Below are 23,715 nucleotides of genomic sequence, written 5' to 3'. Positions count from 1 at the left end.
AGTAATCTCATTTGTAGACAAGAAGCTAGTACGTATCTGGAGTTCCTAGAAACGGACGCAGCATTGTATCTGTAGCTTACCTGAAAGACGTTCTGAAACGTTCAACTAAGCTCGGTACCGAGCTACACGGAAGTTGGAAATTAATACGTGATCCTACGATCTGATGCAAATCATGGCTGCTTCCCGCCACAAACTGGATATCTTTGAAAAGGAAGCGCAATTCGAGAGTATATTAACTTTCCAACAATTCTTGAATATAAAAATAATTCAGAAAGAGGCACTGCAATATTTTCACAGTTCACGTCTGATCTTAGGAAGAAATTTACTGCAGACGGCAACGCTCCGCAGAGATAGAGAAGTTGTCACGATTCTTAAAATCGCGATTTGAAGTTTCTCCAGCGGCAAAATGAACTGATATGGCTACGAAGTTGTTCCGCAATTCAGAGCCTTTCCTCGAAATGGAGATGATGGACTTGAAGGAAGACATTTCCTTGAAAACGTATAAAACTGCATCCGGCAGAGAATTTTGTTTCGTTTCCCACCTGTAAGGCGGCGCGTGGGTCTGCTCCTGTAAACGGAATGCGTAGGCCGAATGTGGGAAGTGAGTAGGAACAGGTGAGGTAAGATACTCGGTACAGCTTTTTACGTGAAAGTAGATTTAATTATAAGTCAATGAGATACGTAACTTTACACTGAAGAGCCCGTAGGTGCGAAACCGTATTTCCGTCGTAAGTAGATACATAGTCTCAATAGCAAGCTGAGGTTGAAGCGATGTTTGCAGGCCGTCTGCTCTTGATGAAATGGGATGAATCTGTAGCGTAGCTCGTAGACCTGGACAGCGCCTGCTAGAGGGCGCCGTCGTCCGTGTCGGTGTCGTTAGTGCCAACCTACGCCGTGGCATCGTAGCTATCGATACCACATTTTGGAGTAAACATTTCCCAAAAAAATAAGGAAATTGCAAATAATTAGCCATTTTCCACTTCGCTATTATGTTTGTGAAACTTAGGTTCTCCAGTGCCTGTGGTTTGTTTACTGTTTAACCGCCCATAGTACTGCTTTGATGGTCGCTCCAGGGGCAATTTGTACAAAGACTTTCGCTTGTATTGTCACGCTTACGATACGGAGAGTTTGAAAATGGATGTAGGTGTCCGAAACTAATCACCATCAAGAAATAAGATAGATACATAGACGGAGTTACAAACGGAGCTACAACCATTTATTAAATCCATTTTTAAAAATGTTTTTTTTAAGAACTATTATTCTCAGGATATAACGATCGCCCACCTTGAAGACGCTCTTCGATTAACCTGCTCCCCGCGTCAACCTAACATAGAGAAACTGGGTGAAGACTGCAGATGTGATTTATCCCATTGCTTTTTGAATACGGTTATGCCTATCTATTGTTATTCACATTGTCCGAGTGAAGATTAAAATATTAGTAAAGAACATGAGCTGCTGTCTTTAAGACATCTATACAAATTTTCAAAACTATCCGGAACCCACTTAAAATTACTTGCCGATTCCTGATCTAGAGTTTTTGGAAAAGTCGGGTTCAGAAGGAGATATAATACTTTGAGCACTCGTCGCTGGGAAGCCGCCTGGGGCAGAAGCGTTCCAGAGGACGTCGATTGCGGACCCTCTGTGCCGCCACTCGGCTGTCCTTATCCGGTACTGACTGGCGCTTTCTGCGTGCATTTGCTGACTTTTGAGTAAGCGTTGCGTTTATCAGTAGCGGTATCCAGTTTGCGAGCAGCTTACAATTTGCGGGATCTGCTACGCAACTTGAGTTACTTGATTAATGTTGTTATTTTGTGAGTCTTGGACTCGTTTAGTTTGCATTTGCAAGCTGCGTAGATTACGAAAGCTTGTACCGTTTCTCAAGCAGTATTCCCCGTGTATGAGGTATCTCGTCGCAGTGTTAGCTGGGCGTGCACGATTAAAGTAAGCTTTTAGAGTGTATATACCGATCAGTCTGAACATTATGACCACCTGCCTAATAGCCGGCATGTCCATCTTTGGAACAGAAAGCATCGGTGACGTGTCGTTGCATGGAAGCAATGAGGCCTCGGTAGAATGCTGGAGGGACTTGCCAGCACATCTGCACCCTCCAGTCACCTAATTCCAGTAAATTCCGGAAAGGTGGGCGGTGGACTCTGAAGAGACGTTCAGTGACATCCAAGATGCGTTCGAGCTGGTTCAGATTTGCCGACTTGGGGGGCCAACACATCAACTGACCTCCAACTACTCAATCATACTCCTCTCCTTGTGACATGGCACATTGATTTTGTTGAAAAATGCCACTGCCGTTGGGAAACATGATCGTCATGAAGGGGTGCACGTGGTCTGAAACCAGTGGCCATCATGATGCCTTGCACGAGCTCCACTGGACAGACCTATGCGCACGTGAATGTGCCCCAGAGCGCAATGGAGCCGCCGCCAGCTTGTCTCTGTCCCATCATCGGCACGATGAAGAAGATATCGGAATTCATAAGACCATGCAACGCTCTGTCACTGTGCTAACGTGCAGTGCCGATGGTCACGTTGTCATATCGGTAGTAGCTGTCGACTTCGTTGTGTCACATGCATGGGTCATCGGCTTCGGAGGTCAGTCTTTAGGAGTGTTCAGGCACGCTTGTACTCTGTCCAGTATTAAAGTCTGATGTTCGTTCCGGCACAGTTCGCCGCCTGTACTGTTTTGCCAATCTGCTCAGCCTACGTGGTTTCACCTTGGTTTCGCCACGTTTTGAAGACACTCACCACAGCAATCCTCGAACAGCCGACAAGTTGTGTATTTTCCGAAATGCTCGTGCCGAGCCTCCGGGCCATCAGAGTCTGCCCTCGGTCACACTCAGATAAATCGCCCGCCTTCCCCACTCATACTGTATGCACCGTGGCAGTGTCTGACTAGCAATCATTCCTCGGCAAGTGACGGTGATATCGCTTGGACGGGCTTATATCGATAGGAGGTAACAATGTTCCGGCTGTTCAGTGTAAGTGACTTTGTGCTCGTTGCCTTGGAGCAGTTCCTCAGTCGACATTAAGAGACTATATTCACTTGGCGGGAATTTTTTTCTTTTCTCATGTTGATGGGATACTTGCATACGTCGAGATTTTGAGTACATTAGCGACTTATTAAATTCAGACTTTATTTGAATCTCAGAACCAAACTGTTGCCCTACTGATGATCCTGGTTAGGCGACCCTCTAAAACCCCCAGCGTTCCTAATCTATTTTCGTGACTGTGACGGTTGTGACGTCGGTAGCATTAGATACGTTATATATAAAAAATTATATATATGCTTTAATTTTAATTTGTCAGCATGAATTTTTCTTTTGTTTGAGCATGACTCTTTCTCTCACGGATATTGTCTTTTCTTATCACTTTTACTTACGTGCATAAGTAAATATGAAACGGGTTCTTGAAGGGCCGCTGTTATTCATGTAACAACTTTAGATTTTGAACGTGATGACTAAAATATAGTTGCCGTTAACTGAATTGAATGTAATTTTGTTAATTTCTATTCATTGATTGCAAAGCAAGGCTCGAGAGAATTCCGATTGTTGCCGTGGAGCGGCCGAGATAAAACTTACTGAACTCATGGAATCCGTATAATTTAAAAAATGAACTTTAACGTAAATTATCTGTTGCAATTTAAAAAAGTTCTTACAATAAAGTCTCTCGCATTTACATTTACTGTTAACACTTTGAAAAATAAATTAATACTTTGGCTCGTAATGGCCGACCAGAGGCTGCATCGGAAGATGAGCTTCTCGCAGCGCAAATTACTGAAAAAATGCATATTAAAAATAGTTAGCCACTGCGAGCATTTACAAAGAAATTCATTTTGTGATAATAACAATTTTTTTTCAGCAGAAATACGAATAACTTACATAAAACGTGAGGCCGCTCAATGGCTGCCTTCCCTATAGCGAAACAAACCAGTGTGTGTCCCACAAAATACGTCCTTCCTCCTCGGCCGCACAATCGCTTCTCTTTCGATCCTTTTTTATTTTCACAGACATTAAATAAAGATGCTACTCTTAAATTATCGCTGCATATCAGTTGTTTCAAGAACATTAACTGTATCTTTTACACTAATTATATTCATAAAATACTTTAACTGCGGTTTACAACCGATAAAAATGTCAATATTTATGTGACGTACCGTAACACTGTGTTCCATTCCAAAGCAGGTGTCAACACATTTGTTTTCATCTGCGGCTATGATTTTTTATTTATTCGAGCACTGCAATAGGCTCGTCTTAGATCTACTAAAGTCAAATCCTAGAGAGACCAAGAAAGACATGCAGTACAGGGCCAGTTCCACAGTTATTCCATCCGCTTACCTCATTTCGTCTGCCGCGCTTAGTAGCCGTGAGGTCTTTGGCGCCTTGCCACGTTTCGCGCGGCTCCCCCCGTCGGAGGTTCGAGTCCTCCCTCGGGCATGGGTGTGTGCGTTGTCCTTACGATGTAAGTTAGTTTAAGTCAGATTAAGTAGTGTATAAGCCTACGGACTAATGACCTTAGCAGTTTGGTCCCGTACGAACTTACTACAAATTTCCAAATTCATTTTGTCTCTTGCCTGTGACATCTGGTAAACACAGTTGGTGGTTACATCCGGCGACATCAGAGACAGGGCAGGATCAAGTTTCAGTCCCTAACACACATATATTGTTGCATACCAGCTGAAGAAATATTTTAAAGGTAAGATTACTATATACATGGTGAGTCACGTAAGACGAACACCCCTTTTATTTCTTGAAGGCTACATTTATCGAGACGCGGTTTTCGGAAAACTTTGGAGGGCAAAAGGGCACGTATTTTCTTCGTTTGGCTAATGTTTTTAGCATTGATAACATAGGAGATATTGAAGCAAGTACTTTTTTAAACGCAACCGTATACTTTTTATAACTTCATTCGATAGCTCTTGAGAAGACAATTGCAGTAATATAATGTTTGTTAATGTTGTCGTTCAAATCTGTTGTAAGAAATTAGAAAAATGTCCTGTAATTTAAGAGCACGGTGGCCGGAATCGGTATTAGCGTTGCAAACACCGCCAAGCAGAGCTCTCGTGACACTCTGTGTCAGAATCTCAACACATTTGCCTGTTTACTTCTCAGCGCTGCAGGCCGCTCATTTCGGCTTCAAAATTCGTTGTACGCAGGAACGTACCCCAATGAGAGCTACTTTTATACGGTGAATGTAAAAGAAGTGCCGCAAAAACAATACAGCGGTATATGGCTATATGGATCGCCAATGTTCGACGGGCTAGGCACTTCCTCGAATTATTAAGACGCTAGTGCGGACAGGCTGCTTGAAAGTGAAAGAGAGGACAAGAAAGCAGACTGCAACTGACAGAGAACACTAGGAAGCTGTTCTGGCTACGACGCTAATGAAGCCACTAAGTTGTACGAGACATATTCCCAAGGGATGTGGAATCAGCCAAGCGATTGTCATTCGCATCCTGCATCGTTGAAACACTGGCTTCGTCAGGTACAACATCAACGTCCGCGGAGCGTAAACGTAAGGTGCGGCAACATAGGAAACTACATTGTGGGAGCTTACTTCATCTTACGCGTTCTAAATGGACATTCGCGCGCACACCTCCTGACGAACATTCCGCTGGTTCTTCTAGAAGAGGTACCACTGGATATTCGACAGCGTATGTGCCTGCAACACGGCGGCTGTCCAGCTCACGTCCCGTGTTGCAACGCAAATAGCGAATGAGGACTGGACGTTGGATAGGACGAAATACTGTTGCCAAATGGCCTGTGAGGTCCCCCGATTTGACTCCTCTTCATTTATTTCTTTGGGAAGCAAGCAAAGATGCAGTCTATGACGAAGCTCCAACTACGCTACACGACGCTTGTCGTCGAATCACCAGTGCATGCACTACCATATCGTCCACTGTAATTACGTCGTTCACCGTTCTTTTGAACGGCGACTGCAAATATGCCTTTCATAGCATGGTCAACAGTTTCAACACATGCTTAAATAAAGGACGAAGTTATATTTTTGGAAGATAAAATTTGTGATATGTAATTTGGGTGGTTACAACATCATTGCCAGTGAATTGTTTATTTCATTTACGTGTGTATGAAGCTGCACCGCAATGTCAAATAAGTCGACAGCGTGTACTGCACATAGCTGGTAACACTGTCATTACGTGCTTACCTTCAGCATGAAACGACGTTTCATTAAGAATATTTATTTTGCGGTGTACAGGTGGTCACCAAAGAATTCTTAACAAAATGTCTAGCTCTGCGTATGTAGCAAATATGATCTAACTTAGAGTAGTGTAGTTAGAGACGGTTGTCCGACTGCTTGCATACAGCCACGTACAGCGGAAGATAGGTCAAATCTTCCCCCTAACATTTAGATATTTAATATAGCAGTTGCTTTTTGCACCGCACAAGACGTCTTTGTTTTTGAAGAATGAATGGTTAATTTTTTTGCTTCAGCTCACATAATTCTTGGAGGATAAACAAATGTGAAATAGTTTTCCTAAGCCCTTCGCAATACGCTAGAGTAGTCCATGTCGTATTTCAATATACAGCATTCGTAGCTGAACTTGCACCTCGGTCGTATGTTAGTTCATGGGGAAATAAACCTTTAGTCTCGTAGCGTAGGCCTACCTTACGGTGTAACACTACGCAGTCTGGTTCGAGACGTCTGCTCTGCAGCGTTTGCTTCGCAAATGCCGTTTCCCGCCACTGCGCTCCCAAATTCTAGGGCATTTCACGAACTTTTTACGACAGGTTTCACCGTCAACATTAATAAACGTATATCACTGTGTCTTCTCAAGAGGTGACCGTACTTGCTTCGATATCTCAACATTAATACCAGTGCTAAAATCAGTAACCAAATAAAAACATACGTGCTACTCGGCACTCCAGCATTAGCCGAAAACCGCGTCTCGATATGTGTAACCGTTCACGAAATAAAAGAAATGTAACGTCGTACGTGAGTCACCCTATATACACTGACGAGCCAAAGAAACTGGTACACCTGCCTAATATCGTGTAGGGCCCCCGCGAGCACGCAGAAGTGCCGCAACACGACGTGGCATGGTCTTGACTAATGTCTGAACGAGTGCTGGAGGAAACTGACACCATCAATCCTGCACTGCTGTCCATAAATTCGTAAGAGTACGAGGGGGTGGAGATCTGAATAGGACGTTGCAAGGTGTTGTGTCAGCGCGTACACAACTTTCCCACTAGAGCGCGCCCCGCTAAGCACAACAGCGCAGGCGCAGCGCTCGTCCGTCTCCGTACTACGAGATGGCGCTGCCATAGAGACGGACCAAATTCTGCTTCCGCTGATCCGCGTATTAATATGTAACGCAGCCAATGAGATTGCTGCTAACGCAGGACCTTTTCTCCATGCTCATCACACTCGTGCAGTGATTCATGGACACGCGAGGTATTACGAGGTGCGGCTAGAAAAAAACCGGACTGATGCTGGAAAAAACATTTATTTACAATTATTTACAATTTCATGTTATCTCCTTCAATGTACTCACCTCCTCGGTCTCTACACCGCTCCATACGAATTTTCCACTGTCCATAGCAATGCTGCAGATCATTTTCGGTAAGTCCATACATTACTTCCGTCGCTTTTTCTTTTACTGCTTCAACAGTCTCAAATCTAGTTCCTTTCAAAGCTGACTTGACTTTAGGGAAAAGAAAAAAGTCACAGGGGGCCAAATCAGGTGAGTAGGGTGGATGATCTAAGATGGGAATGTTGTATTTTGCCAAAAACGTCTTCACTGACAACGCACTGTGAGCTGGGGCATTGTATTGGTGAAGGATCCATGACTTTTCTCCACAAATCGTTCCGTTTTCTCCGTACTCGCTCACGTAGGGTAGCCAGGACGCTAATGTAGTAATGCTGATTCACTGTTTGTCCCTCTGGTACCCAATCAATGTGCACAATCCCTTTGATGTCAAAAAAAAACAATCATCATTGCCTTGAATTTCGATTTTGACATTCGTGCTTTTTTTTGTCGTGGAGAACTAGGAGTTTTCCAATGCATCGATTGGCGTTTAGTTTCGGGATCGTAAGTAAAAAACCACGATTCATCGCAAGTAATAACATTTTGTAGGAAGGTGGGATCACTTTCAATGTTTTCCAGGATGTCAGAACAAATCATTCTTCGGCGTTCCTTCTGTTCAATTTTGAGACACTTTGGAACCATTTTTGAACACACTTTGTTCATGTTGAAACTTTCATGAAGAATCTGCCTAACACTTTCCTTGTCAACTCCTGTTAACTCAGACACTGCTCTGATTGTTAAACGGCGATCTTGTCGAACAAGTTTACCGATTTTTTCAATGTTTGCATCAGTTTTTGCTCACAATGGTCTGCCAGTGCGAGTGTCATCACTGATGTCTTCGCGGCCATCTTTAAATCGTTTAAACCACTCAAACACTTGTGTTCGCGATAAACAATCATCACCGTACACTTGTTGTAACATTACAAACGTTTCACTTGCAGATTTTCCTAGTTTGAAACAAAATTTGATGTTAACACGCTGTTCTTTCTGTACACTCAACGTTTTCCGACGCACAGACAAAATGTCAACTACTTAAAACAGACGCCACGGGCAGACTGAGTGCAGGAGGCAGATGAAACTCGAGCAGTAGGCGGAGCGAGAGTCACGTGACAGGCCACGCGACTTTCAGCCTTATTGCATTCGTTTTATTGTTTCACCAGTACTAGTCCGGTTTTTTTCTAGCCACACCTCGTATAACGAGTGTACAGACCTCCGATTAGTCAGTCTGCGTTTGTCTCCACCAGTCTGTACCAGTCTGCATTAGTCTGTACCAGCCTGTACGAGTTCTACATTTGTCTGTACCAGTCTATAGCCAAGTTTCAGTCTGCGCCTAATAAGATTACCATATTCCTGTACATAGCCATGAAGATAAATGTATAGACACTTTTGTCAAGTATCAGAGATATATGTGAGAATAAGATTAACGTACCAATACCAAAGGAACTTCAGATTGTCAATTTTGGTCAGCGTCAATCTGCTACTCTAAGTGTGCAAGTGGCATTTCTATCGCCTGACCTAACGGCAGAAGATAAACACGCCACGATAAGGCCACGAGACATATTGCTGACACTCGCCTACTTCGATAGAGCGACAAGTCAAATAATCTAATGGTGTGTGTACCGAAGGTCTTACAGTACGCACACCACACAAGGCATCCCATATTTGCAGAATAATGTTCATGTCTGGGGAATTTGGTGGTCAGCAGAACTGTTTAAAACTGAGAAGAGTGTTCCTGGTGCCTCGCGATTGGATTGAAGAACATTCGGGAGAATTCGAGCGTATTACATAACGACCCAGATTTCCCAACATGAAGCCCATTGAACATTTGCGGGACATAATCGATAAGTCAGTTCGTGCACAAAACCCTGTACCTGCAACACTTTTGCAATTATGCACGGCTATAGCGGCCACATTATTCACTATTTCTGCAGGAGACTTCCAACAACTTGTTGAGTCCGTACCACGTCGAGTTGCTGCACAACACCGAGCGAAAAGGCAGTGCGATGCGATACTAGGAGATACCTCATGACTTCCTTCGCCTTTGTGCATATGGCGCCAAAAGGGCTTTACAGTTTTGACACTATATTTAATATCTATATCTGGTCACTTTCTGTAGACAGGGCAGAACTTGTTACTGTTGCCAACTAGAGAATCAGTGAAACTATACTAAAGAGAAACGAATTTTTTTTAAAAAAAATCAACGTGTTATTCTATTCGAGGACAAAACCTGCTATCACAGATATTGCGGATTGGAACCACCTATAAGAGACTCAACGTCGTGATGAGACTAAAATTTCTTCAGAGCAATCCTTTGCCGAGATTTTGAGTCCATAGAACCGTTCAATGGCATCAAGTTTGACATCGGCCTTTGCTAGTGGCTGTGCATTCTGGAACTATTTGCCACTCCAGCTAGCTGCAGCTGTCACTTTCACGTGGAACCTTATCAAAAGTCACCGACGTAGGCCACGGCTGTGGGCCCTGTTTAATAGAAAGCCCAGTGGGAGAAAGGTGTCGCGTGAGGGGGGGAGGGGGGCGGGGGACGGGTGAGACAGCTGGTGCTGCATGACAACGACAGCGCGTGTTCCCGCTCTGGCCTAACCCTTTACTGCCCACCAGCTCGGTTCGCGTGCCTCACTTAGTAATTCGTCAAAGGGATTGCTAGACGATCCCAGCACTAGCCAGAAGACCTCTCTGCATTCGGAACTTGGGGCCGTGACAGGCAGGTGAGGGAGTGCACCAATATTCCCGAAACTGTATTGTAATATGCTCACTTAACTCAAACGTGACTGCTTGATGGGGGTACATTTGCGTAGGACTGAATTACCACATGCACTAAAGTGAGAAAAATTATTAGTGTAAACAACGGGCTGGAATTACTTGTTCAAATAAGCTGTTTATTAAGGGACACAGTACAATTTTTGGTGAAAGACAGTACATATTTCACGCGCAGAGGGCGTTCAATGCCTACCAGTAGTCTCGTAATTTATTATAAAAGTAGGGTGCACTGGATGGGTATATGAGGTAGGGAGACACGTTGCTAGAGGGGGTAAGATAAGTCTGGAAGCATTGAATTCATACTCGTGCACTACAGGCACAGAAGTGTAGCTATACTTTGTAATCAACATATGCGTGACGCTAGCCAGATTACTTCTGGCGGGGAGAGTGTTCATGTAATCTCATGCTGTATCATGGGATCACGAAGACGCGAAGCAGACAAAAATAAAGCATGGAACAATGTAAATCGTAACTGTAGCGTAATAATACTTCACACGATCACACGCATTACCTAACATGAAAATCTGCAAGAACACGCAGGACTCGTCGACGGTGCAGCCGCCACCAAAGTGGCGAATGGAAGTAAATGGCGTGAGGTCGGTCGCTTGACGGCGCGGCCCTGCCCGTTCCGGCGCGCCGTAAGGCACCGAGGCTCGAACTGGGGCGTATCGCTTCTAGTCGGGCGTGCCGCGGCAGTCCTCACAGGGGAAGTGAAGCGTCTCCCATAGCCTCTCCTTCCCAAGTGGCTCTTTCCGCCTTCCCGTGGTGCCAGATGTTAAGCTCGGCATTCTGCCTTGCGACAAAAGGGAGAGCTGCGACCCAACCCGATGCGAAAGCGAAGGGTGCGTGGCACAGGGGGAGCTGTGTCTGAGGGACCGAACACCAGTCCCTTCTGATAATATTCTTCTCGGGTATGCAGCCGGATCATAACGTCTTCATGACACAATATTTCCTCGGTCCAACTGGCCGCCATCTTCAGGTGACAGCGCTGGTGCACAATCTCGCCGGAACTGACTTCCCAGCGCAAGCGGCGGCCCCTACATACGCCGCAGAAGACCCACAACGCGTGCGCGAGAAGGTGCCGTAGCTGCCCTCTAGCGCAGTAAACATACCGCGCCGCCAGTGGTGGAAAGAGGCGAAATCGAGATATCGCTGTCAAAAATAAAAGAATCCTAGGAAGTTCTGGTCTTACGTTAAATCAGTAAGTGGCTCGAAACAGCATATCCAGACACTACGGGATGATGATGGCATTGAAACAGAGGATGACACGCGTAAAGCTGAAATACTAAACACCTTTTTCCAAAGCTGTTTCACAGAGGATGACCGCACTACAGTTCCTTCTCTAAATCCTCGCACAAACGAAAAAATGGCTGACATCGAAATAAGTGTCCAAGGAATAGAAAAGCAACTGGAATCACTCAATAGAGGAAAGTCCACTGGACCTGACGGGATACCAATTCGATTCTACACAGAGTACGCGAAAGAACTTGCCCCCCTTCTAACAGCCGTGTACCGCAAGTCTCTAGAGGAACGGAGGGTTCCAAATGATTGGAAAAGAGCACAGATAGTCCCAGTCTTCAAGAAGGGGCGTCGAGCAGATGCGCAAAACTATAGACCTATATCTCTTACGTCGATCTCTTGTAGAATTTTAGAACATGTTTTTTGCTCGCGTATCATGTCATTTCTGGAAACCCAGAATCTACTATGTAGGAATCAACATGGATTCCGGAAACAGCGATCGTGTGAGACCCAACTCGCCTTATTTGTTCATGAGACCCAGAAAATATTAGATACAGGCTCCCAGGTAGATGCTATTTTTCTTGACTTCCGGAAGGCGTTCGATACAGTTCCGCACTGTCGCCTGATAAACAAAGTAAGAGCCTACGGAATATCAGACCAGCTGTGTGGCTGGATTGAAGAGTTTTTAGCAAACAGAACACAGCATGTTGTTATCAATGGAGAGACGTCTACAGACGTTAAAGTAACCTCTGGCGTGCCACAGGGGAGTGTTATGGGACCATTGCTTTTCACAATATATATAAATGACTTAGTAGATAGTGTCGGAAGTTCCATGCGGCTTTTCGCGGATGATGCTGTAGTATACAGAGAAGTTGCTGCATTAGAAAATTGTAGCGAAATACAGGAAGATCTGCAGCGGATAGGCACTTGGTGCAGGGAGTGGCAACTGACCCTTAACATAGACAAATGTAATGTATTGCGAATACATAGAAAGAAGGATCCTTTATTATATGATTATATGATAGCGGAACAAACACTGGTAGCAGTTACTTCTGTAAAATATCTGGGAGTATGCGTACGGAACGATTTGAAGTGGAATGATCATATAAAACTAATTGTTGGTAAGGCGGGTACCAGGTTGAGATTCATTGGGAGAGTGCTTAGAAAATGTAGTCCATCAACAAAGGAGGTGGCTTACAAAACACTCGTTCGACCTATACTTGAGTATTGCTCATCAGTGTGGGATCCGTACCAGGTCGGGTTGACGGAGGAGATAGAGAAGATCCAAAGAAGAGCGGCGCGTTTCGTCACTGGGTTATTTGGTAACCGTGATAGCGTTACGGAGATGTTTAATAAACTCAAGTGGCAGACTCTGCAAGAGAGGCGCTCTGCATCGCGGTGTAGCTTGCTCGCCAGGTTTCGAGAGGGTGCGTTTCTGGATGAGGTATCGAATATATTGCTTCCCCCTACTTATACTTCCCGAGGAGATCACGAATGTAAAATTAGAGAGATTAGAGCGCGCACGGAGGCTTTCAGACAGTCGTTCTTCCCGCGAACCATACGCGACTGGAACAGGAAAGGGAGGTAATGACAGTGGCACGTAAAGTGCCCTCCGCCACACACCGTTGGGTGGCTTGCGGAGTATCAATGTAGATGTAGATTGAAACACAGACCGTTGTTTTTTAATGTCAGATGACACCGGGTCCCAAGTCTTACTTAAAAGATAACCCTTGTCTCTATTAATAAGATTGTCAGATAAACGAATCTCTGTGGATTCTTTTAAAACACAGTCCCAATAGCGAGATGCAGGGGCAACCATTTGTGTCGCATCATATAGCATTGTGTGTCCCTCGGTGAGATAGTGCTCCGCCACTGCGGATTTCTCAGGTTGAAGCAGCCGTGTGTGCCGCTGATGCTCAACACATCGGTCCTGAATGGTCCGGATTGTCTGACCAATACAAGCCTTCCCACAGTGGCAAGGGATCTTGTACACACCGGGTTTCCTCAAACCCAAGTCATCCTTAACAGAGCCAAGAAGCGCTCTAATCTTGGCTGGCGGACCAAAAATACTTTTGATATGATATCTTTTTGGAATTCTTCCTATCTTCGAGGAAATGCTTCCAGCAAAAGGCAGAAAAGCGACCGATTTGCAGGTATCTTCTGGTGGTTCAGGCGATGGTCCAAACTGGAAAGCACGACGGATCTGTTTATCTGTATAGCCATTCTGCTTGAACACAACCCTAAGGTGGTCCAATTCTTGTGTCAAGCTTTCTCCATCTGAAATGGCATAAGCTCTTCTCGCCAACGTCCGCAGGACCCCCGTACGCTGGAACGATGGATGACAGCTAGAAGGATGCAGGTAACGGTCCGTGTGCGTAGGCTTTCGATAAACACTGTGTCCCAGTGTCCCATCATCCTTTCTGTACACCACAACATCCTGAAACGGAAGCTCTCCATCACTTTCCACCTCCATGGTAAACTTGATGCTAGGATGCAGGGAATTAAAATGATCTAGGAGGCGGTCAAGAGCTTCTCTCCCATGAGGCCACACCATAAACGTGTCGTCAACGTACCTCCAGAAACAGGTTGGTTTTAAGGACGCCGTCTTCAGCGCCATGTCCTCCAAATCTTCCATAAAATGGTTGGCGACTATTGGGGCAATGGGCTCCCCATACCCACTCCGTCAGTCTGTTCAAAATATTTGTCATTGAATAAAAAGTACGCCGACGTCAGCACGTGGCGACAAAGCCTGGTTGTTTCCTCATCCAGTTTCTCACCAATTAATTGCAAGGATTCTTCCAGAGGAACCCGGGTAAAAAGCGACACATCAAAGCTCACAAGCAAATCGCAGGGACTAAGAGACAAGGACTTCAATCTCTGAATAAACACCATAGAATTGGGAATGTGATGTTCGCATTTACCGACGTGAGGGCCAAGAACAGATGCTAAATACTTGGCTAGATTGTAGGTAGGAGCACCCAAGTTACTCACGATCGGACGAAGCGGGACCACTTTCTTATGAATCTTGGGTAGGCCGTATAGTCTCGGTGGCACGGCAGCACCAGGACGAAGTTTTTTGAGAACGTCGTCAGGTAAAGAACTCTTCTTCAGCAGTGAAAGCGTCTTCCGTTTTATCCGTTCAGTTGGGTCGTCCTACAATGTTCTGTATGCTGAGTCGTCAAGTAAGAGATCCATCTTTCCCACATAGTCATCACGTGACAGAAGAACCTTTGTATTGCCTTTGTCCGCTGGTAGAACTATCAGATCCTCGTCTTCTCTAATGGACCGGACGGCTGCCCTTTCGAGAGAGGAGATGTTACTCCGTGGAGGCGGCGCCCGCCGCAATGTATGTGAGACCTCTTGCCTAACCTCTTCAGCTTGATCCTCCGAAAAGTTGGACACTGCTTGTTCGACTGCACAGATGAATTCGGTGATAGGCACATTCGTCGGTGTAGGGGCAAAATTCAGGCCTTTCTCCAACACTGACAGCGTGGCGTCGTCCAGTTCTTTACTCGTGAGGTTAATCACTGTCCGTCGACGGGTGCCGTCATCAGATATCATGAGTTGAGCACAAAGCCATTGAAACTTAGAAGACTGTTTCCTGACGGCGCTCCTATGCGTCCAATCTGATAGTGCCCAAGAAGAACTATCCAACCATTCCCAGGATGCATCCGACAGCAGCGACGATAACTCCAAGTTCAAGAAAAGTAAATTCTTGGATATGAGATCCAGTTATCTTCGAGTGAAGCGAATGCACAACTTGACTAAGGCGAAACTGTCACGTTTCTTGATGTTGTTGGCCGTTTTCGTATCAATAAAATGCACAAATCTAGCAAACTTAGGAATTACTCTTCCATCGCGGCATCTCAGCGCTCTAATCTTGGCTGGCGGACGAAAAATACTTTTGATATATCTTTTTAGATATTCTGTTGGTCAGACAATCCGGACCATTCAGGACCGATGTGTTGAGCATCAGCGGCACACACGGCTGCTTCAACCTGAGAAATCCGCAGTGGCGGAGCACTATCTCACCGAGGGACACACAATGCTATATGATGCGACACAAATGGTTGCCCCTGCATCTCGCAATTGGGACTGTGTTTTAAAAGAATCCATAGAGATTCGTTTATCTGACAATCTTATTAATAGAGACAAGGGTTATCTTTTAAGTAAGACTTGGGACCCGGTGTCATCTGACATTAAAAAACAACGGTCTGTGTTTCAATCGTCGGAATAAAAAAAAATTTCTTTTATTTTTGACAGCGATATCTCGATTTCGCCTCTTTCCACCACTGGCGGTGCGGCATGTTTACTTGCGGTAGAGGGCAGCTACGGCACCTTCTCGCGCACGCGTTGTGGGTCTTCTGCGGCGTATGTAGGGGCTGCCGCTTGCGCTGGGAAGTCAGTTCCGGCGAGATTGTGCACCAGCGCTGTCACCTGAAGATGGCGGCCAGTTGGACCGCGGAAATATTGTCATGAAGACGTTATGATCCGGCTGCATACCCGAGAAGAATATTATCAATTATTACGCCGCTAAAGCCTTCGTAGTCACACCAGTCCCTTCTGTTCGCAGGGCACAGACCAGCAGGTGCTCTGCATGCCGCGCACGCGTTGTGGGTCTTCTGCGGCGTATGTAGGGGCTGCCGCTTGCGCTGGGAAGTCAGTTCCGGCGAGATTGTGCACCAGCGCTGTCACCTGAAGATGGCGGCCAGTTGGACCGCGGAAATATTGTCATGAAGACGTTATGATCCGGCTGCATACCCGAGAAGAATATTATCAATTATTACGCCGCTAAAGCCTTCGTAGTCACACCAGTCCCTTCTGTTCGCAGGGCACAGACCAGCAGGTGCTCTGCATGCCGGCGACCTCGTTTGTCGTCGTGGGATCGCAACGCGAGTCTGCAAGGGTGCTTCGCCGCGCCCCTGGGTAACCGGGGCGTGTTCTGCCAAACCCAGGAGTTGGTGACACGGCCTGGGCCAGGTTAGACGGGTCCAGACCGCCGAACGACTGGGTGACCGGCCCGCCACCTGAGTAGGAGTGGGTCCTTGGCCGAGAGGTGGAAACTCGGGCAAGTAGGCGGCGAAGGGCGAGAGGTGCATCTGCATCTCCGGAGTGCGGGGTGCACTTGCTAAGGAGTATCGGGTGAAATCGTCGACGACGGGGCCATGGATGGGGACCAGTGCGCTGGCGACGGCGCGCCGAACCCTGCAGCTCGAGGGTGCCCTTCGCGTTGGGGCGAGGCCGGTGGGCGAGCACCAGCAGTCCCCCCCCCCCACCCCCCCCCCACCCCCCATGTCAGAGGAGCCGGTCTGCGGCAAGAGACGGGCTCTCAACCGTTTTCACTCAACATGGCTGACCAAGAGACGAGTGATCGAGTGCGCTTTCGATGGCGAGTCTGTCTACCATCCCTACCTCGCAGGAGGAAGTGGGATACGATGATGAAAACCTTTACGATAGACATTGTAGAATAAGCCAAATCTTGGATTCAAGTGTGAAGAATGGCAAAATCAGCCAGGTTGCGATCCTGACAATAAAAAACGAGCTCGCTGCCTGGGCTATTGCTAATGCTAAGCTTAGGGGCGTCTCGAAGGACTTGAGAAGGAAAACGCCAGACTAAGAGAACAGCCAGCTAAAACTTGGGCCGGAGTGGTAGCGCAAGCCGCCACTAAGGCCCAAACAAAGAAACAATACCCAAGATCTCAAAGAAACCAAACATGGCAGACTTTCTACGACTCCTGCCTGGCCAGACCATTAAGAAAGTTCAAGAAATCTTTACCACCACTATTAACCCAGCAAGAGACAAAATTAAAGTAAACAAGGTCAAAGCCACAGAGAATGTAGTAGTTGTAGATCTCGCTACTGAGGAAGACAGAAACAAAATATTGAACTCTAAACTAAATAAAGCCATTAAATGTGAACCTCATAAGAAGCGAAATTCGCTGGTGATTTTATATGATGTACCAGTTGCTTTAACAGAAGGAGATATCTACGAAGCAATGTAGAATCAGAATTTTGATGATATTAAATGGGAAATCTTCCAAAATGAATTCAAACTGCGTTTCAAAACGGGGCCTCGGGAACGTGACGTTGTCCATCACGCCGCCGAGGTCTCTGGAAAAATGTGGCGTAGACTTACAGCTGTGAGTAAAATATGCATAGGGTTGCATGCCATTAATGTCAGAGACTACCTAGTAGTCCCGCGATGCCACAACTGTGGCGATCTGGACCATGTACACAAACATTGTGACAGGAAACCGGTCTCCTCCAGGCGTGGGGCGGAAGACCACGTAAGGAAAAACTATAAAAAGGTTGCAAGCTGTATCCCATGTACCAAAAGAGGAAGGAAACCTTGTAACACTATTGGAAGGAACTGCCCAACGTACAGGATGTTGGAGCAAAGGTTAATCTCCCGAATCGACTATGGCTGAGGCCACACCTGTACTCAGGAGGCCAAAAAGGAAATCCCCAAGTAAGAGACTGAGGGACGCACTGAGGGCGAATAAATTCAGAGAATTTATTCAAAAAATTACTCAGTCACAACCTCGGACAGTCATAACTGAAGATGTAAGCATACAAACAGACCCCTTGGGAACAACAAGACGCTGGGGACCCAGGTCGACCAAAGATCATTCTCGACCACAGAGGCATCCTGTATTAGGGAGTTCACTGAAATCTGATTGCACAGAAACAGTCTCAACTAAACAGATCCAAAGTAATGACGTAAGTAGTACAAGTTCATTCTCACATTCACCATCTCAGAGAGGAATAGGAATCGATCCCTTACGAATTTACCCCAACCTGGAGCACGCACTGCAATTATCTCGATTAGAGGAGCCGGCAGTCCTTACCACAGCATTAAGAGATGTGGTCTGACGAACACTGCAATGACGTGGAACTGCAATCGCCCACGGGAGTGCTATACATCACTAACATGTACTTCCAATACGGAAGACAGATAGGCGAATTTTTGGATAAACTTACACAAGTAGCCACGGCATTGCAGGGACGAAAGATACGACTGCAGACATAAATGCAAAGTCCCCCATATGGTTCAGTGGCACGCAAGACGATCGTCGACAAAAGGCAGTGGAAACAATCATGGCACAACAACTGGTGGTTGCCAACCGACAACGGAACCCCCCTCCCCCCCCCCCCCCACCTATTCCGGCGGAGGGGGAGCAGGCACAAATATCGACGTTACACTAGTAACACCAAATCTCACCACAAAAGTCGCCAACTGGAGAGTGTGGGACAGACAAACCACCGATGATCACAACTTAATCATTTTCATAATAGGGGAAAGGGATTGCCGCTGGGACATGGGGTTGGGAGTTACAATTCAATTACAACAAGATCAACTGGGACCGCCTTGTGGAAGAGCGCGACATCCCGACATTGCTGGGGGGTGACGAAAATGTGGAGGAGTACGCCGAAGAACTGGTACAAGCGATTACCAGGGCGGTACGAGCAGCTGTACCAACGAGGAGGAGAGCCGTTGCGGCCACCCCCACACCATGGTCTGTCGAACTGGGACAGATGCACCAGTCTGTAAGGAGGGCGAGGAGGTACTACCAGCGGAGTGTCGTCTGGGGAGAAAAACAGAGATGGCTGCAGATTTACAGAGAACGTAAGGAGCAATTTCAGCAGGAGCTTAGGGCAGTAAGGATCAGAAGTTGGGAAAACTATGTGAAAAGCCAATTGGCTACGGACCCTTGGGGAGTCCCGTACAAACTAGTATGGGAAAAAATAAGATCACCAATGGTGCTATCCACAGTCAGGGACGGGGACCGGATGACGGGCCTCATGGCAGGAGACTGCTGAGGCCCTCCCTTGGGTCCTGTTACCTGACGATGTGGAGGAAAAAGACACAGAGGAACAGAAATGAATAAGAAGAGAAGACCTAAGGGCATATGAGAACAACACCAGAACCTACCCCGTCTCTGAAGAGGAAGTTGTTGCCCAGATCAAGGCCCTAAAGAGGGGAAGGGCTTCTGGGCCAGATGGCATTACTGCGGAGGTGGTGCAATTCATCACCCCCGAGCTGGTAGCTCCTCTCACTAAGTTATACGAGTGCCTTAGACTCGGGAAATTCCCAGCAATCTGGAAAAAAGGAAACATAATGATTATCAAAAAGGGTCCAGATAAAGATCCCACAAAAATTAAATCTTTTTTTTTTTTTTTTTTTTTGTTTGTCATCAGTCTACTGACTGGTTTGATGCGGCCCGTCACGAATTCCTTTCCTGCGCTAACCTCTTCATCTCAGAGTAGCACTTGCAACCTATGTCCTCAATTATCTGTTTGATGTATTCCAATCTCCGTCTTCCTCTACTGTTTTTGCCCTCTACAGCTCCCTCTAGTACCATGGAAGTCATTCCCCCAGGTCTTAGCAGATGTCCTATCATCCTGTCCCTTCTCCTTATCAGCGTTTTCCACATATTCCTTTCCTCTCCGATTCTGCGTAGAACCTCCTCATTCCTTACCTTATCAGTCCACCCAATTTTCAACATTCGTCTATAGCACCACATCTCAAATGCTTCGATTCGCTTCTGTTCCGGTTTTCTCACAGTCCATGTTTCACTACCATACAATGCTGTACTCCAGACGTACATCCTCAGAAATTTCTTCCTCAAATTAAGGCCGGTATTTTATATTAGTAGACTTCTCTTGGCCAGAAATGCCTTTTTTGCCATAGCGAGTCTGCTTTTGATGTCCTCCTTGCTCCGTCCATCATTGGTTATTTTACTGCCTAGGTAGCAGAATTCCTTAACTTCATTGACTTCGTGACCATCAATCCTGATGTTAAGTTTCTCGCTGTTCTCATTTCTACTACTTCTCATTACCTTCGTCTTTCTCCGATTTACTCTCAACCCATACTGTGTTCTCATTAGACTGTTCATTCCGTTCAGCAGATCATTTAATTCTTCTTCACTTTCACTTAGGATAGCAATGTCATCAGCGAATCGTATCATTGATATCTTTCACCTTGTATTTTAATTCCACTCCTTAACCTTTCTTTTATTTCCATCATTGCTTCCTCAATGTACAGATTCAAGAGTAGGGGCGAAAGGCTACAGCCTTGTCTTACAGCCTTCTTAATACGAGCACTTCGTTCTTGATCGTCCACACTCTTGGTTGTTGTACATATTGTATATATGTATGAAAGAAAGGATAAGCGGAGACATGGCTTAGCCACAGCCTGGGGGATGTTTCCGGAATGAGATTTTCACTCTGCAGCGGAGTGTGCGCTGATATGAAACTTCCTGGCAGATTAAAACTGTGTGCCCGACCGAGACTCGAACTCGGGACCTTTGCCTTTCTTTCAGGAGTGCTAGTTCTGCAAGGTTCGCAGGAGAGCTTCTGTAAAGTTTGGAAGGTAGGAGACGAGATACTGGCAGAAGTAAAGCTGTGAGTACCGGGCGTGAGTCGTGCTTCGGTAGCTCAGATGGTAGAGCACTTGCCCGCGAAAGGCAAAGGTCCCGAGTTCGAGTCTCGGTCGGGCACACAGTTTTAATCTGCCAGGAAGTTTTTGAGATCAGACAAATAAAGGTGTTTGATCTAGAGTTATACTTTCTGATCGTATATTAATTGCTGTTGTAATGAAGTTTACTGCACCAAGAATAGATGATACACCTGCTAAGTGAAGTGAAAAAATAGCTAGGTCTACAGAACCTGGCAAACAGACTAATAGCACACCGTATGCTGTGCGGGATGAGTGATAGACTTCGGTTTCTGGTCTGGGCGTTCTGCGTCTGACGCAATCGTCCTGGCCGCCGAGGTCTGTGGCTCCAACCCGCACAAGTATGTCGTCGGCATCATGGTGGACATCAGTGGCGCTTTCGACAACCCAACCTGTGTTTGCGGGAGAAGAACTGTCCAGAGCTACTATATGGCTGTCTGAGGAGCTATTGTGCAGATAGGGGGGTCTGGCTATCGGCCCCTAGCGGCAAAGTTAGTAAGACAGTAACCAAAGGATGTCCTCAGGACTATGTCCTAGGACCTCTCTTTTGGGATATCAACATGGAGCCGCTACTGGAAGACCTGAAGAGCAGTGAAGATGTGCTAGATGTCAAAGCATACGCAGACGACCACCACCTGCTGGTCGGCGGCCGTAGCCGCGAAGAGTTAGAGCCTAAAGTGGAAAGAGGGATAACCATACTTACAACATGGTGCCAGAAACGAAAATGACGATCGCGCCCAATAAATCAACCTATCTCCCACTCAAAGGCCAACTGGTTAGAAAACCCACTGTGAGAATCAATGGCTCGCCAGTTCTTCGGCACCGCGAGGTCCGATATCTTGGTCGAGTCATCGATGAGAGGTGGAACTTCGCGTCACATATTGATACCGTATCTCAAAGATCCTTAGTATTGCTAAACAACCTCATTGGAATAGGCCACAAACGTTTTCATCTTGCACCGAATTTAATCAAACTGTATCACAATAGTATTTTAACATCAGTAGTAGGACGCCAGAACATGTGGTGTATTAGTGCCACCTCTTCGATGACGTAGCCAACTACCTACGACAACAACGAATAACGACACGTACCATCTGCTAAGGCATGACAACACCGTCAATGTCTTGAACAAACTGACAGACGAAATTTCGAAAAAAGTCCTTAAGAACTTTCTAAGGGACAACCATTAATCAGTAAAAATTACACAACTCAGACTCCGTGCACCTTTCCTGTTCCGCGGGGCCGGAACTTGGCCAGCCGCTTCACGCCTGGAATCCGCCTTGCTCTGGACTAGGGGGGGAGGGGGGGGGGAGGGAGGGTGTACAAAAACGGGTTAGGGCCACGCACCAATTATGACACTAGATCTAAAATTAGGTTAGATGTAGAAGATAGGATAAGGCTTTTAGGACAGACTGCAGCGAAACCAAGTTAAGGGCCAGCCCAGTGCCAGGGACACGCCCACCTGGATTAGCTCAGTGGGCCAGGCCAGCATCCATCAGGTTTATAGAGCACTGGCTCACCTGTAACGCTGCAGGTAGAATAAGTTTCCTCGTAGATTAAGTAGAATAAGGAACCACATAGCGGTAAGAACATAACTAAGATTACCTGTAGTGTAGAATAGAGAGCTGCATTTTTCTGTATGAAAATAGGACCCACTAATGTAATCAGGTAGTGGTTTAATATGTATAATGTAATGAGTTGAATGAAGATTTTTTAAAAAAAGAAAAAAAAACTCTGTACTCAACATTTGGGTTCCTTCTTGGACCGTAATCACAATTAAACACGTAAGACACGTGGTACCTAACATGAAAATTTAGAGGATCGACCAGGGTTCATTGACTGTGCAGCCACCAACTTGTGAGCGAATGGAAGTCAACGGTAAATAATGTACTCACCATCTGCGCTCGTCCTCTAATCGTAATCAAAACTCATGTAGTACTTAGCCTTAACTTATTTAGGATGGATACGGTTCGTTGTCCGTCGTGTCAGACCCACATGGATGCATGAAGCGAAGGCCATACAAAATTTAGAAAACAAAATCAATATAAATATGACATAAAATAATCCATGAGGCAGGTGACTATTATTACAATATTCAGTAGCTCTGGATTCAATGTATGTATGTGTGTGTATGTGTATGTGTGTGTGTGTGTGTGTGTGTGTGTGTGTGTTTCTTTGTTTCGACTTTACAGGCGCTCAATGGCGAGGTTATCAGCGCCCTGGCACATGCTAAAAGAAACGAATGAGGACAAAATTGCTAAAGTTGCTGCACACAGTGAGGATGGAATCTGCAAAATGGCATTCATGCGCTCACTCCCACCACACTCGCATTGACCCACACAAACACTCTATCTCACAGGCCTTAAGACAGCGGAGGAACGGGGAAGGTGCAATACCAGGAATTAAAATACAAGTAAAACAGATGAACTAAAACAACGGTGCAGGCAAATGTAAGCGGCTGACAACTTGCAAAAACATGGGTGAATAAGTCACTCTGTTGAAACATTAAAAATATCTTCCTAAAACCTTAGGAAAAATGTTGGAGAATTCACATTCGTTGGATCGTTACTTAAAATGGAGGGCGAGTCCATCGGCGAATTTGCCGCTACCCTCTCGTATGAAAATACTCGTAAGACAGTCTAAAAGAATGTGGCGCACGGTGATGTGTACACAAGGATGACACATTGGA

The sequence above is a fragment of the Schistocerca piceifrons genome, chromosome 7, assembly GCF_021461385.2.
Source record: "Schistocerca piceifrons isolate TAMUIC-IGC-003096 chromosome 7, iqSchPice1.1, whole genome shotgun sequence".
NCBI classification, from domain to species: domain Eukaryota; kingdom Metazoa; phylum Arthropoda; class Insecta; order Orthoptera; family Acrididae; genus Schistocerca; species Schistocerca piceifrons.
This window is presented reverse-complemented; position numbering follows the sequence as displayed.